The sequence below is a fragment of the Camelina sativa genome, chromosome 20, assembly GCF_030686135.1.
Source record: "Camelina sativa cultivar CO46 ecotype springtype chromosome 20, ASM3068613v1".
In the NCBI taxonomy this organism is placed as follows: Eukaryota; Viridiplantae; Streptophyta; class Magnoliopsida; order Brassicales; family Brassicaceae; genus Camelina; species Camelina sativa.
The window spans coordinates 33,927,803-33,943,096 of record NC_141899.1 but is presented as its reverse complement, the minus strand read 5'-3'; the positions used below and the strand labels follow the sequence as shown (position 1 = coordinate 33,943,096).

Genomic DNA, 15,294 nt, shown 5'->3' with positions numbered 1-15,294 from the left:
TTAAGATGCTAACCGAAGGATGCAAGCTATAGTCCTTAAAGATAGTTTAATGGTGCTAAGATCAATCAACATACTTACAAATATTTTTCTATGCTTATTGCCATGCATCGATCTAGCTCAACCTCCAACTAAAGATAAGGAACATCTCTTTCACATTCAATTAAGTGTTTGGCGAATTCTTGCAAATGGAAGGTGAATCAAGCTCAATCGGTTTCAAGGGTAAGACTTTTTGATAAGGTGGTTTCAAGCAAATTCTTTAGGTGGTTTCTCTCAAAAAGTGCAATGCTAGACAGTCGTGAAAACTATCTAAGACTGAGAACAATTTGGGCATACAAACCTTAACTCTTGATGATCTATCCTTTTTCTCATACATTCATAATATATTTTTTTATTTAAACCTGCTAGAATTAACTACCCACATCCTTGATTTTAACTCTCTATTTTTTTCTTATTTTTAACTCCCTAAGGCTTAGACTTTTAGACTTTAAAATTCTAGCTCTTAATCTCTTTTTTTTTTTTCTTTGCTAAACTCCTAATATACATATATTTTTTTTTTCTTTCTTTCTAGGAGAATATAGAAAGAACTTTTTTTTTTTTTACTTAGAGACTTGGAGCTAATTAATTCTAACCTTAGGGACTTTTCTCTTTTTTTTTTTTTTTTTATATTCCACAACCCATCCCCAAATAAACATTCTAACCACCTATCTTTCAAAACAGAATCTATTAGCTAGTTCGAATCTAACTTAGCTAAATCAAGAGGCAATTCTTTGTCGTTCTCAATACTCTCAAGGTTTCACAACCTATAGCACAATGAAAAGGCCTCACTCAACAATTCACGACAAGGTTTGAAAGAAAGGTTTGGGTTCAAAGGTAGGACAAATGAATCGGGTTAAACGAAAAGATTGGTAAAAATGTGGAGTGCTAACCCGAGTTTAGAATTACCATGAGAAAGTATTCAAGTTCCATAAGGAAGACAATTAAAGTTCAAATTAAATCCAATAATATAGAGATGTTCTAATGTTCAAGCAAGTGGAGGAAGCATTCAATCGACACAAAAGATCTAAGAAAAGATTTTTCATTTTTTTTCCAAAGACTGATCTAGCAACAATGAACTGTGATTAAGGGCTAAAGCTTCAATCCTAAGGTTTGATTTTAAACATGGTGGTTTTAATCATTGTCCCCTAAGATGCATATGCAACAATCCTATATGAAACAAACTAGAATCAATCCTAATATGTAAATGCAACTACATGAACACTCTTTTATTTTTTTTATTTTTTTTTTTGAAATTTTTCAAATTTTTTGGATTTTTTTAATGCACATAGATGCAGACTCAAATGAATAAAACTAACATGCAAAAATTTGAAATAACAAAAATAAGAAAATAAAACACAATGTTAAATACATTCTAGGACCCTCCCCCAAACTTAAATTACACAGTCCCTGTGTAAATAAAAGTTGGAAAAGAATCCAAGAAGCACACAAAATAAGATGAAACTAAATGCAATGTTATATACAAGTGTTGGATGAAATTGGTACCTCATGGGCTGGTGAAGAAGGAGGTTGCAGCAGCCTCCATGCTTGCCAACGTATAGCCAGGGTCGTCTCCGGCTTCAGCAGGTGCCGGTGTTTGCTCGTCAGAGAGCTCAGATATGCGTACAGACGACTTGCTCGGATCAGCATCCGAGGTGTTGATCAAGGGTGGGATCGCGTAGCTCATCGGGTATGGCATCTGGTACAGAGGAGGAAAAATTCCGGCATAATCACCCGATTGGGTGCTCGATGGGTGCATCGGATAGTGCATCGTGTACCCCATCGGATTGGGTGTCGGGTAAGCGTCAGAGTGGCTTTTCCTCGATGCTTCTGGTCAGGTGAGGTCTTCCTCAGCTCGGGGCTTGTACGATGATGCTCTTTGAGGTTCCAAAGGTGGCAGTCCTTGAGTTCCTCCTAGTGTTCCGCTTCTTCCCATCCATGTAGGTGCTTGTGCCGAGGTAGGAGCTGAGGCACAGCTTGCTTTGTCTTGCAACTCCTTGATCTGTCCTCCCATTACCTTCACTGAACCGGCAAGATCCTTCACCTTTTTCACCAGGAACTTGTTCATCTTCTTCAGCCAGCCAATTCTCTTGTGAGCTTCCCTCACTCCGACTGGTTGCTTTTGAAATCATGTGTACTCCTCAAAATCAAACTCCTCCGAGCTATCTCCTTGTCTCTGCCCGTTCTCTTCTCTCTTCTCAGCCTCGGACTCCTCCTCCGGGTTGTCCAGCTCTTCCAACGGTGGTGCGAAGTCAAAGTTGTGTCCTAACCGAACCTTGGTGTACACGACATTGGGTAAAACCATTTGAGCAGCTCCGGCGGTTGGATGGACAAACTTGAACAATGCCATGTCGTTAGGCCTCTCATAGGCCAAGAATCTCGCCAGCACGAGGTAGTCCGCATCCAGCCACCTTGGTTCGTGGACAATTCCCTTTAAGGGCACATCGCATGCCACTAAGATTGGTGTAACTAGTCCCCCAATAGAGATCTCTCCGCCTCCTTCTCTTCTTTTCACAGCCCACGATTTCAAGTACAGGAATTGATCGAGTAGCACGAACAACATACTAGTATCAGCTATGTCTCCTACTAGCGGTGTTCCATCCCTAGCACTATCCAAAACTCCACACAATGCGACATCCAATAACTGAAGCTCATGGTCGTTCACATTCCCAGTCTCTTTTTTAGCAAAAAGAGTGCATGCGACGGACTTGTGAAAATACCTCAAAACAGGGCTCCTTATTTGAGCAGATTTAGAGCTGGTGGACTTGTAGGGGTGCTTGTCTCCTATTGTCAGCCATAGGGACCTCATCTCTTCCTTGCTGACCTCCATACCTTTCCCACTACCAGCCTTGAAGCCATACAGCGTCTCCATCTCCTTGAAAGTCAGCCGGTATTCCGTGTTCCGAACGGAGAAGTTGATGAACCCGATCCCCCCATCGGGTAGTAGGGTCGGGTGATCCTCGAAATAGTGTAGCTTCAGGGTTGAAAGGAAGTGGACCGTCTCCTCTTCATAAGCTTCTAGATGGGATCGCATCATATTGCCCAGGTGGCACATATCGAACAAAAACTCAACGTCTCTAGCGATGCCCAATTGCTTCATTGTCTCACGGTGAGGGTATCGGGTACCACGTCTCTAGCGATGCCCAATTGCTTCATTGTCTCACGGTGAGGGTATCGGGTACCAACGAAGCTCATCTTCCGGAAGACCTTGAATAGTCTAGCCGGGGTGTCTACTTCCTTTATCTTCAGCCTCGCGAGGTTTGGCGGGTTCTCTCTCTCTGCTCCTCTTCTCTTTCTCTTTTCTCCTCCTCGGCGTGTTGATCTTCTTCAACCACTGCTCTCTCAACCACCTTCTCAGCCTTCTCCGAAGCCGGTCTCTTCCCCCTTGCAATTGCGGCTCTACTCCTTGATCGAGAGGTTTGGATCTCACCTTGTTCTTCTCCTCCAGCATCAGAGTCGACCTCCATAGGGTCGGTAAGCATTTTTTCGGACGTAGACAGGTCCCTACGTCGAGGAGAACGGCGGACAGCACTCGCCATTGGACTCGGTGAGCGAACTCGGGGGCTTACTCAATCGGTTACTCGAGCATCAGGTCGGGTGGTAGATCGAGTTGTGCATCGGGTTGGGGAGGCTAAACGTCCACCTAACGGTCGGGAATGTGGAACGTTTCCTCTTCCTTGGGGTTGTTGAACTTCGGTGGCGTCTCCTCCGGTTGTAGCAGCGGCGGAGGTAAATCTTCTTCCTTTCCTTTGGTAGGTTCTAGCGGTTGGCTCCATGTCGATTCCTTGAGAAGAAAAAGAAAAGCTAGTTCTTGGGATTAATAAGGTTAGTCTCCAAAGAAAATCGAATGAACTTGGAATCGAGAGAGAAGAATAGAAACTTATGTGTATTGAAAAGCTTAAGAGAATGAGGGAGACTTATCGGTGATGAAAAGGGAGAAGGGTTCGACCTCCTTAAATAGGCTAGGGTTTCGGTTGGTGGGCTTCACTGAGAGTGGGCTTCCTTGCGGAATTCGGACTCCACTCTCTACCCGAGCGAAGACACGATCAGGCGCGTCGAGTACGGTGTCGGGTTGACCCTCGGGTTTACCAATTCCCTCTTCCCAATTTTCCATTTTTTTTTTATTAAATTGCAAAAATAGGAAAATTAAATAAAAGTAAATAAAGCTAGTAGACTAAAAATTAAAAGATACCTTTGGGACTTCCTCCCAAGTGAGCTTGTTTAAAGTCACTAAGCTTGACTCTTCATGCTCCTTAAGCATGGGACCCATGTGGAAGAGGTTCTGGGATCCTCTCCACTTCAGTAGGTTGGTTCAAAAGATCTCCCTGATTTTGTCCAGGTTCCATGGCAAATGTGGTGTTGACCTCTTCAAGATGTAGCATTTTTCTTTGTTTGGTCCTGGTGGAAAAAACCTGACCATCTATGGTTGGCCTCTTAACCCCTTTCTTCACCTCAAACTCCATCTTGAGGTGTTCACCATGTTCTATCCTGATCTTGCCTCGTTTCACTTCGATAACCGCACCAACTGTTGCCAAGAATGGTCTTCCTAAAATCAGTGGATCATCCGGTTCCTTATCCATATCCAGGATCATGAAGTCGGTAGGCACTTCCAGTCTCCCTATCCTTAGGGGCAGATTTTCCAAAATGCCTATCGGATGTCTTACCGTTCTATCAGCTAGAACCAGATACTGCTTACTTGGTTTGAAGTCGGTGAATCCCAGCTTGTTAGCAACTGAAAGCGGCAAAATGCTGACTGAAGCTCCAAGATCACACAAGCAGCTCTTGAAAATCCGAAATCCTATTGAACATGGTAATGTGAAAGAGTCAGGATCTTCAAGTTTTTCCTCAATTCTTACCTCGGGATCCAAACAAATTCCACTTCTCAGAATTTCAAATTTGATCTCCTTGACAGCCTCCTTAACCTCATCCTCCAATCTAGCTGCTTCCTTTGCAGCTTCCTGCTGAAGCTCATGTGGGAGCAAAAGCTTAGGTGGTGGAGCTTTGCACTTAGCCATTCGCTCTGCAAGCGCCTCCAGCTTGATGTCAAGTGCAGCATTGAACCTTTCCTCTAACTCCCCTTCCTTTGTTGCAGGTGGTTGAGGCTGATCTATCTTTTCAACATCTACTTGATGCATCATCCGATCAACACCATCGTGTAGGTCATTGGGTTCCACTTCGAGTTGTTCTTCGGTTTGTGATTCTCCTACCATTGCTCGATCATCAACTCGATCAGTCTCTTCGGGTGAAGGCTCGGGTTCATACTCGGATATATAGTACTTGGCCTCATTTTTCAATGGGTGTTCCACATCCTTCCCATTTTGATCATCACTGTCCCCAGTGAGGTAATCGTCATAGTCATCATCAAGGAATATGGCTTGAGCAGTCGCATAATCCTTGGGGTTTTGAACAGCCTTACATGAGAGTTGGTTGATCTTTGGTGCTGGTTGGTTGTTGTGGTGGCCTTCCAGGTATCGAACCTTTGTGTTGAGTGATTCGTACTTGGCATTGAGATCATTGTCTCCTAAGTCGATCTTGTTGCTCATCTCCGCGAACCGTTTCGTGATGTCCATAGACGCTGTAGCCTGATTCTGAATCATTTGCTGAATGAGACCGCGTAACTCAGCTTCTTGTGATTGGTTTGGTGGACCTTGGTGTTGTTGGAATCCAGGTGGTTGGTTGTAGGTTCTTGAGTACTGCTGCTTAGGTGCATAGCCTTGGTTGTATTGGACAAAAGGCTTCTGTTGGATCTGGTTCCCTTGAACTGCAGATGGGTAAGTTTGGTCCTGAGGATTCGCAACATTAGGGTTTCGATAAGATAGGTTTGGATTCGGCTTGAAGTTGTTGTACCCTCTGTTGTACCCTCCTTGGTTGTTGATATAGTTAACATACTCTAGTTGCATAGTTAACATACTCTAGTTGCAAAAGCTTAGGTGGTGGAGCTTTGCGCTTAGCCATTCGCTATGCAAGTGCCTCCAGCTGGATGTCAAGTGCAGCACTGAACCTTTCCTCTAACTCCCCTCCTACCAGAGCACCTCCTACCAGAGCAGGTGGTTGAGGCTGATCTCCTTTCTCAACATCTACTTGATGCATCATCCGATCAACACCATCGTGTAGGTCATCGGGTTCCACTTCGGGTTGTTCTTCAGTTTGTGATTCTCTAACCAGTGCTCGATCATCAACTCGATCAGTCTCTTCGGGTGAAGGCTCGGGTTCATACTCGGATATATAGTATTTGGCCTCATTCTTCAATGAGTCATCCACATCCTCCCCATCTTGATCATCACTGACCCCAGTGAGGTAGTCCTCATAGTCATCATCCAGGAAAATGGCTTGAGCAGTCGCATAATTTTTGGGGTTTTGAACAGCTTTACCCGGCAGTTGATTGATCTTTGGTGCAGGTTGGTTGTTATGGTGGCCTTCCAAGTATCGAACTTTTGTGTTGAGTGATTCGTACTTGGCATTGAGGTCATTGTATCCCGAGTCGATCTTGTTGCTCATTTCGGCGAATCGTTTCATGATGTCCACAGAAGCTGTAGCTTGTTGCTGAATCATTTGCTGAATAAGACCACGTAACTCAGCTTCTTGTGACTGGGTCGGTTGACCTTGGTGTTGTTGGAACCCTGGTGGTTGGTTGTAGGTGCCTTAGTATGGTTGCTTAGGCGCATAGCCTTGGTTGTACTGGACAAAAAGCTTCTGTTGGGTCTTGTTCCCTTGAACTGCAGATGGGTAGGTTTGGTCTTGAGGATTTGCAACATTCGTGTTCCGATAAGATAAATTTGGGTTCGGCTTGAAGTTGTTGTACCCTCTGTTGTACCCTCCTTGGTTGTTGATGTAGTTAACATCCTCTAGCTGCATAGTCTCCCCATCTTGCTGTTGAAACTGCTCTTCCTCTGATATAGCATGGACATGCTTCTGCTGGTTGAGGAGCTGATCGAGCTTGTCATTGAGGGCTTTCATGTCCCTCTTGTACTTGGCATCTTCCTCTCATGTTGATTGCACATAGCGATAATATTCCTCATTGTAGTTGCCATCAGATTGAGCCAAGTTCTCAACTAGGTCCCAACCTTCATCAACATCCTTGTTGAGGAAGTTACCATTGCTTGCGGTGTCCAGCAACATCCGTATCTTGGGTACCACTCCTCGGTATAGTGTGCTTAGCAATGATGCATTACTGAAGCCGTGATGTGGACATTGAGTTGTGTACCCCTTGAAACGTTCCCAAGCTTCATTGAACGTTTCGTTGTTCTTCTGTACAAAGCTGGAAATTTCATTTTGCAGCCTTGCTGTTCTGGAGTTTGAGAAGAATTTGGCCAGGAATGCCTTCTTGCACGCTTCCCAAGTGGTGATGGACTCCTTAGGGAGCGATTTCTCCCAGATGTGTGCTTTATCTCCCAAAGAGAATGGGAAAAGCCTGAGGTTGAATCCATCTTCGCTGACTCCATTTATCTTAGTTAGGCTACAGAGCCTATCAAATTCATCCAGATGATCCAATGGGTCCTCCATTGGCATTCCATGAAACTTGTTGCTTTGTATCATCTGGATGAGACTACTCTTGATCTCAAAATTGTTGTTTAGCACAGCTGGTGGCACAATGCCATTCCTCTGAGTGTGAGTAGTCAGAGCATCTCCTGCTCCTATGTTGGTCCTTGCTTGAGGAGCTGGTGGACCGTTCTGATTATTCATCGTCTCCTCAATGGTTTCTAGTTCCGATTGAACTTGTTGTCGTCTAAGTAGTCGAGGTCTGTCGATGTTGTCGATGAAAGGATTCAGGTTCTGGCTACCTCTGGATCGCGTTTGCATGCACAAGCAAGTATCCGAGTGTGTACGCGAAGATCAGCTCGATCAGGTGATCGAGTGACGGGTCGGGTGGGTGCTCGGGTTGTACCTGAGATCCAAAACAAACAAAGGCGAAAGCATACAAGTCAGTATCCGAAACAGATATAAACAAACAAACTTGATCTAGCAAGTCCTGAAATCCTAAACGTAGCAAAAAGAAACAACCAAATGGCAACGGCGCCAAATTGATAGACTGGTTTTCACCTAGGGTATCAATTCCCTATGCAGTTGTAGTACAAAGAGTTATCAATACAAATGGTTGTTATGCTAACAGATATGATGCAATCAGAATCAAGCAAGTCAAGCCAAGCAATAAGGGGGTTTGGTTCTAACAATCCTAATATAAACAAAGTAAAAGAATATAAACAAGTAAACCACACGACCTAAGCACTCGATGCAAGCAATCGAGTACAGGATCGAGTGGGGGATCGAGTATGCAGATGAACTATGAACAGCTCGAGGTATTACTCGATGCAGGTTATCGTGTACCTGATCGAGTAAGTGGTCGAGTAAGTAAGGAAAATGCAAAGAATGAAATACGAAAGTTCCTAAGGATGGGGATAATCGAATCCTAAGTGTTCTAGACCAATACGGATGCCTTACATGCCTCAAGCAATTATTTCCTAGATAATGAACCTCTAAAACCTTGTCACCACACTGTCGCACTAGTAACAATCAACCTTGAACATACTACCACACTGTCGCACTAGCAATATGAACAAGCAGGCATTAAGAACAATTCATTTTTGTCAATATACTTAGACTTATCTGATTTTGTCACTCAAAGTTAAGTATACCTCTAGCATTGACCTAATCAAGCATTTTATCTACTCCATTCGGCCTGTAGCATTATAAACACCCTAGATCTAGTCTCAACCTGTCGGTCTGTTGACCGCAGTAAGAACATCAACCTAGAAGGAAATTTATTTATCATAACAATCAACTAAAACATCCTAACCGATCAAGAACACCTAATCATCTATCCCATCCCTAGAAACTTTGCTACACTACTCGGACATAGAAACGAATGATAAAGCCATAGAAATAAACGAAAATGACATTATTAAAATGATAGAGTAGAGTAGAAAAGAGTAGGGATAAAAGATCTATGAAAAACTACAAATTAAAAGTACAAAAACAAGAAAAAAATGTTGAGTCGCTGAGTTCTCTCACAAAAGCTCTCGCTCTCTGGTTTGAGGGTCTGCGGCGTGCTCGTTTGTGAGCTAGGGAAAGAGGGGGTTTATATATGGAAACCCATTTGACCTAGCTTCCCAGACCTGCCCGATGGTCTACTCGATGGGGTACACGAGACTTGAATCGGGTAACTCCTCGGGTGGATCTTCGGGTTGCTCTTCGCGCTCTTGGATCCTCTTCGATCGTGTTGGGGTTCGGACTTGTTCTTGTAGCTCGATGGCTCCTTCGGGTACATGCTCGAGTTGTCCTTGTTTTTCCCCATTTTTGGCTCTTTAGCACCTGTTTTCATCCAATATATGCAAATGCAGAAATGCAATACCTTAAATGCTCTAAAACTTGATTCATACAGTAAATGGTCTAAAAATTCTAAGTTAGAGGTATGAACAATGCAAAATATGGACAAAAAAGGATGCTAAAAACATGTAAATTAGAGTGTTATCATTAAGCCAGAAGCAAGGTCGGACTTAGAGACTTTACTCTCTCGCATCGAAGAACGCCATACCGAATATCGTAATCGGCTTGTCGTGGCAGAACAGTCGCAGAACGAATTGCTACTTAAGCTCAAGTTGCTCGAGTCCCATCCAAGGTTCTGGATCGAAAATGGATTAGGCAGGGTGGCAGCTATGCTGTTGTTTATGGTCGAGTATTGTAACAAATGCTACTACTTGGCAAACTCTACTCCGAGCGAGCCGAGTTTCTCCTTGAGTGGCGAGTTCACGCCCTCCGAAGTGAAACCGTTCTACATGAATAAACGTGCCAATAATGTAGAGGCTGTTGCAGCTCACGCCTTTGTTTGCCAGGTAACACTCTCAAGCTCTATTTGTATTATTTCTCGCTAAGTGTCAGTTCTAACTGAAGTTTTTTTTGGTGTAGATCGAATCTGTGCATCGAGAGCAATGCCATAAACTTTACTATCAACGCCTGAAGAAGAATGAGATCGACAATCGTTTAGTTGTACTGGAGGCCGAGGTCGCCACCTTAAAGGCGAAGAGAAAAAGAACCATAAGTCGTCTTGACGAGGTCGAGCAGAAGATCAGGGCACTGGAATCCCGTCCTGATGAGTGGGAGAAAACAGGACTTCAGCTGCTATGGCCCATGCCGAAGTTTTGGATAACTGATGTATTTGTAACTTGGCGACTAGAGCCTTTCAATTTTTGAATTATTAATAAAATTGTCACATTTAGAAAAATTGTGTTTGCAATAAATAAAGTTTTCACTCTATTCGGAATTTACATCGAGTAATCCTTGTTAGGTAATTTAACCCAAGCATTCATGTGCTTTGGCGGAGAGCAAAGTACGGGACTTTGGCTTACCTCCTTTGTTCTAGTTTGGAAGTCGGACGGCAAAATTTAATACTCTGAGTTCGGCTTATATATTCGTCCGAACCGGAACTTCCGAAACAATTCAAAAGAATTCTCTACGTTCGGCTTATTCTCTTGCCGGAGAGTTACCACGAAATAACGCAAGTCGATCATCTGGCCAGGATGTCGATCAGTTCGGTTTTTTTTGCTCATTCCCGAGGCATAACCGCAGTATTAATTGCGAACGCGTTTTCACAATGCAATCTGATTGGCGGGGAAAATCTCGGGACGCAACGCGTATCCCCTTACGATCTGATTGGTGCGAGATTTTCAGGACGCAGCATTTATCTCCCCCCTTCTCACTATAAATAAGAGGAAAAGGGGTACGCTGAGCATCTCACATCCAAATTTCAGAAGGACTGATTGCAAAGCATGCCTACAACAAATCGATCTGCATGGTTGAGGCGAGCTCAAGAACTAACTGCCGCCGGAGTTAGTGATTTTGATCCTGAAGCATGAGATGTTGCCCTCCCCTTAGAAGGAACGATTTCGTCTCAATCTCGCGAGCTTGCTACGGATCATTCTTTTCGGGAGAGTAAAACCATAGAGGGTCCTTGCGCGTTCCTTGAAGAGATGATGGCGAGAGGTGCCGAAGTCCCGCTGGCCCGACTGGAAGAGCTGAGGCGAGACCGTCAAGGTTGGCGAGCTTACCTCGATGGTCTGATCGTCAAGGAACCACTAGAGTCCGACCTCTAAAGCTCTGCGCCTATAGACCGCCGAGGAGGTTGAGATCACAGCAGGACGAAAATGTCACTACGGACCGGCTCCCTAAGATCAGAAGGCTAGTGATTTCATCCGTCCAGAGAGATCGGTTCTCCGCAAGTCGTTGGAACAAACTCTTTTAAATTCTACCATATTGTTGTTTTTTTTTATATTGGCGATGTGCCAAAGTGAAAGATTGCTCCTTTTATTTGGCGGAGTGCCGAGCAGACTTTGTACTTGATTTGAAATGAATAGAGACTTGTTTTTTTAAAAGAAATTTTATTATTTTCCCAGCTGCGCCAGCTAAGTCTTAACAAAAAGATTTAGGGGCTGTCAACGTACTTAAAATTGGGATCAAGTCAGTCGTAGTTCACAGTACAAGCAATTTCGAAATGGAGGGCGAATAGACGACTTAGTAGTAATAGCGCTTACGATGAGCCGCATTCCAAGAGTTTTTGACTTGCGTATCCTCTATGGTTAAGAGTTCATAGACTCCGGGGCAAACTACTTTTGAGATAAGGTATGGCCCCTCCCAACGAGCGCCGAGTTTACCGGCGTTTATCTCCTTGGTATTCTCGTAGACTTCTCGTAGCACCAGGTCGCCCTCGCAGAAATGCCGCTGACGAACCGTTTTGTTGTAGTATTTAGCTGAAACATTTTGATAGTTCTGAATTTGGAACAAAGCATGATCGCACAATTCCTCGGTGAAGTCGATGTGATCGAGCATCATGTCGTCATTAAGATCGGAATTATCTACCAACATGGTACGGCGAAGTGTTGGCACACCCGCTTCCACTAGAGCCAATGCCTCGATGCCATAAGCCAACGAGAAAGGGGACTGTCATGTAGCTCGCCTTGGAGTAGTCCTATAGGACCACATCACGCCATCGATTTGATCCGCCTAAGCTCCTTTCCTTTGCCCAAGACGTTTCTTTAGACCATCTATTATGGTTTTGTTTGTGGCCTCGGCTTGACCATTCCCCTGAGGATATCGTGGAGTCGAGGTGCTCAAATGAATTTGCCATTTGCTCAGAAAACGTCAGGTGATCAGCGAAGTGAACTGTGTTTCGTTGTCGGTGACGATCTCGTATGGGAGTTCGTGGCGACAAATGATGTTCTTCCAGATGAAGTTGGTCACATCTAGCGACTGTACTTTGTGAAATTATTCGGCCTCCACCCACTTGGTGAAATAGTCGGTTAAGACCAAAAGGAAGCGTTTTGACTTCGGCGGAGGCAGTGGACCGACGAGGTCCATTGCCCAGTGCATGAACTGATATGGCGTAGTAACCGTGTTTAGTAATTTAGGTGGAACATGTTTCATCGGTGCATGGCGTTGGCAAGCTTCACACTTCGCCGAGAACGCCTCACAATCAGCAACCATAGTCGGCCAATAATGGCCGTCTTTTTTTATTTTCAACGCGAGTCCACATTGATAAGCCTCTTCAAGTGTATACAATGAGAGTGGCACATGTGAGGAGCTTAAAATAAGAATAAGAACAATGTAGAGTATAATTAGAGATAGAGTAGTATTGTAAACACTATCCTGGTGATCATTGTGTGTAACGAACCTGTGTGTTTGTTAGGGTTCAGAGCTGCATCTTTCTTCAGAGGATAAGAGAGTGAGAACTGTAATTCACAATCTTATCAATTGGTGCGTTCGTGATCGAAATCGAAGTCATCGCAAAAGATTAGTCCTCCGGAATGGTTGCCACCGTCACCCTTGTGAACTTCCATCATTATCTGTTCTGCCTCTTCTCGATCGAAACAGGAGAGTAGAGTTCTAGAAGAACTCCTTCGGAAAAGGTTGTCCACTAACATGACATAATGCGCGCATCGGGCTTTTACCCGTCGAGCTTGCCAGCGATCTTCTGGGACTTTGCCATCCGCGATGTACATCTTCATCTCGAGCTGCCAGTTGTCTGGAGGTTGCACTACGTCTGCCACATCGTCAACTGGCTCATCAATTTCCATCGGCACCGCGTCGTCGTTAATAATGAGAATCGTACTTGTCAGATCGATACGAGGCGTTTCAATGCACTCGATCGGGATTGTTCGTCGCAAGCTAGGATCGGAACAGTTTGCCAAGGCAGCAAGAGCATCGGCCGATGCCTTCTCACTCCTCGGAACTTTGATTAACGAGAACGAAGTGAACTGTTCCAAGAGGGTTCAGAGCAATTGGCGATATGCCCCCATTCGCTCGTTTTTAGCGTCGTATTCACCACTGAACTGGCTGACCACTAGCTGTGAGTCGCAGAAGACTTGAATGTTGGTTACCCCGAGTCCTTTTGCCAATCGCAATCCGGCCAAGACGGCTTCGTATTCAGTTTCGTTGTTCGACGTCTTAAAACTTAGTTTCAAAGCCTGCTCGAGGACTTTGCCAGTCGGAGACGGGAGAATAATCCCAACGCCAGATCCCTGATTGGAAGAAGAACCATCAACGAACAACGTCCAAGGTTCCTCCTTGGGTATGGCTTCTTCAAGTTTGGGAGATAGCTCTGTTCTGAAATCCGCTAAGACTTGAGATTTTAAGCTCGTGCGAGAACGATATTCGACGTTGTACTAGCTCAGCTTAATTGCCCATTTCGCGATTCGGCCCGACTGAAGAGGGCTATGGAGAACAGTTTAGAGCGGTTGATCGGTATAGACGACGACAGAGTGTGACTGGAAATAAGGCCGGAGCTTCTGAGCAGCGACGACCAAGGCAAGGGCCAGCTATCGTCCCGGACCAGCACTCCGCTAACTGCCGAACTCAAGACAGAGATGTAGAGATATAATGTCTCCCCCTCCTCAGGCTTGACGAGTACTGGCTGGCTGGTCCTAGTGAAAATCCTTATTTCCCCGGAGGCGATCTCGCAGGCGTCGTCCTAGTGAAAATCCTTATTTCTCCAGAAGAGTTGGTAGAACGGAAGACATTTGTCTGTAGATCGAGCGTTGAACCGATTTAGAGCGGCTATCCGACCTATTAGGCGCTGAACTTCTCGCTTATTGGTCGGAGATAGGAGTCCTAGTACTGCTTCGATTTGCTTCGGGTTTGCTTCGATTCCTCGCTCGGTCATGATATATCCCAAGAATTCTCCCGAGGTTACGCCGAATGTGCATTTGGTCGGGTTTAGCTTCATCTGGAATCGATCCAAGATGTCAAAACATTCGGCTATCAAGGATTTGACTAGCATGTCGTCAATGTAGACTTCCATCGTCTTTCCTAATAGGTCGGCGAACATCGTGTTAACCAGGCGCTGGTAAGTCGCCCCCGCGTTCTTCAGCCCAAACGGCATTACTTTGTAGCAGTAAGTCCCTCTCTCCGTAATGAATGCAGTCTTCTCGCGATCGGTTGGGCTCATTACAAGAGTAGCTGGTTCCCTGCGGTTGCTTCTACGAGTATATCGATATGTGGTAGGGGAAAGCAATCCTTAGGACATGCCTTGTTAAGGTCGGTGAAATCGACGCAATCTCTCCATTTGCTGTTCTTTTTCTTGACCACCACCGGATTCGCCAGCCAATCAGGGTATTGTACTTCCATTATCTGATCGGCTTTAAGAAGTTGCTCGACTTCGTCTTTCACCACCTTCGCCCGATCGGATCTGAGACGTTGGCGCTTTGGCCAAACTGGTTTGAATGTGGGGTCAACGTTCAATTTATGGTAAGTAACCGAGGGGTCGATACCAACCATATCTTTAGTGGACTAGGCAAACGTTGAGGATCTAGATTTCAGGAAAGCTATCAGTTCAGTTTTGATCTGATCTTCGAGTTCGGCTCTAATCCCAACCAACCTAGAGGGATCCGTATCATCTATATTGGCCTGGATAATTCGGCATCCCGTGGCCTTTAGCCGATCCCGCTCCGGCTTATGGGGATCGATCAGGTGATCCCCGCTCTGTAATTGCGATGCTTCCTCTTTCCGCCATTGCTTTTTCTCAGTGACAGAGCAGGTCCTCGCCATATTTTGATTGCCGTAGAGTGTGTAAATCCCAGTAGCGTTTGGAAATTTTACGCAGAGGTGATAGGTGGAAGGGATCGCTTGCATCGAGTAGATCCAAGATAAACCCAAAATGGAGTTGTAAATTGGCGGTGCGTCTATGACCACGAACTTGGTCTTGCGAGTTACTCCGCCAGCGCGGACTTGCAACTTCAAGTCGCCCATTGACATTTTGGCCACACCGTCGTATCA

At 44.9% G+C, this 15,294-nt stretch overlaps 1 non-coding gene across 1 annotated transcript; it reads left to right on the top strand.

Annotated features, from left to right (window-relative positions):
* Nucleotides 1–7,207: 7,207 nt before the first annotated feature.
* On the top strand, nucleotides 7,208–7,314 carry LOC147919818 (small nucleolar RNA R71). Its single transcript, XR_015594207.1, has one exon. It is a non-coding gene; the product is annotated as a small nucleolar RNA R71 (small nucleolar RNA).
* The last annotated feature ends 7,980 nt before the right edge of the window (nucleotides 7,315–15,294 follow it).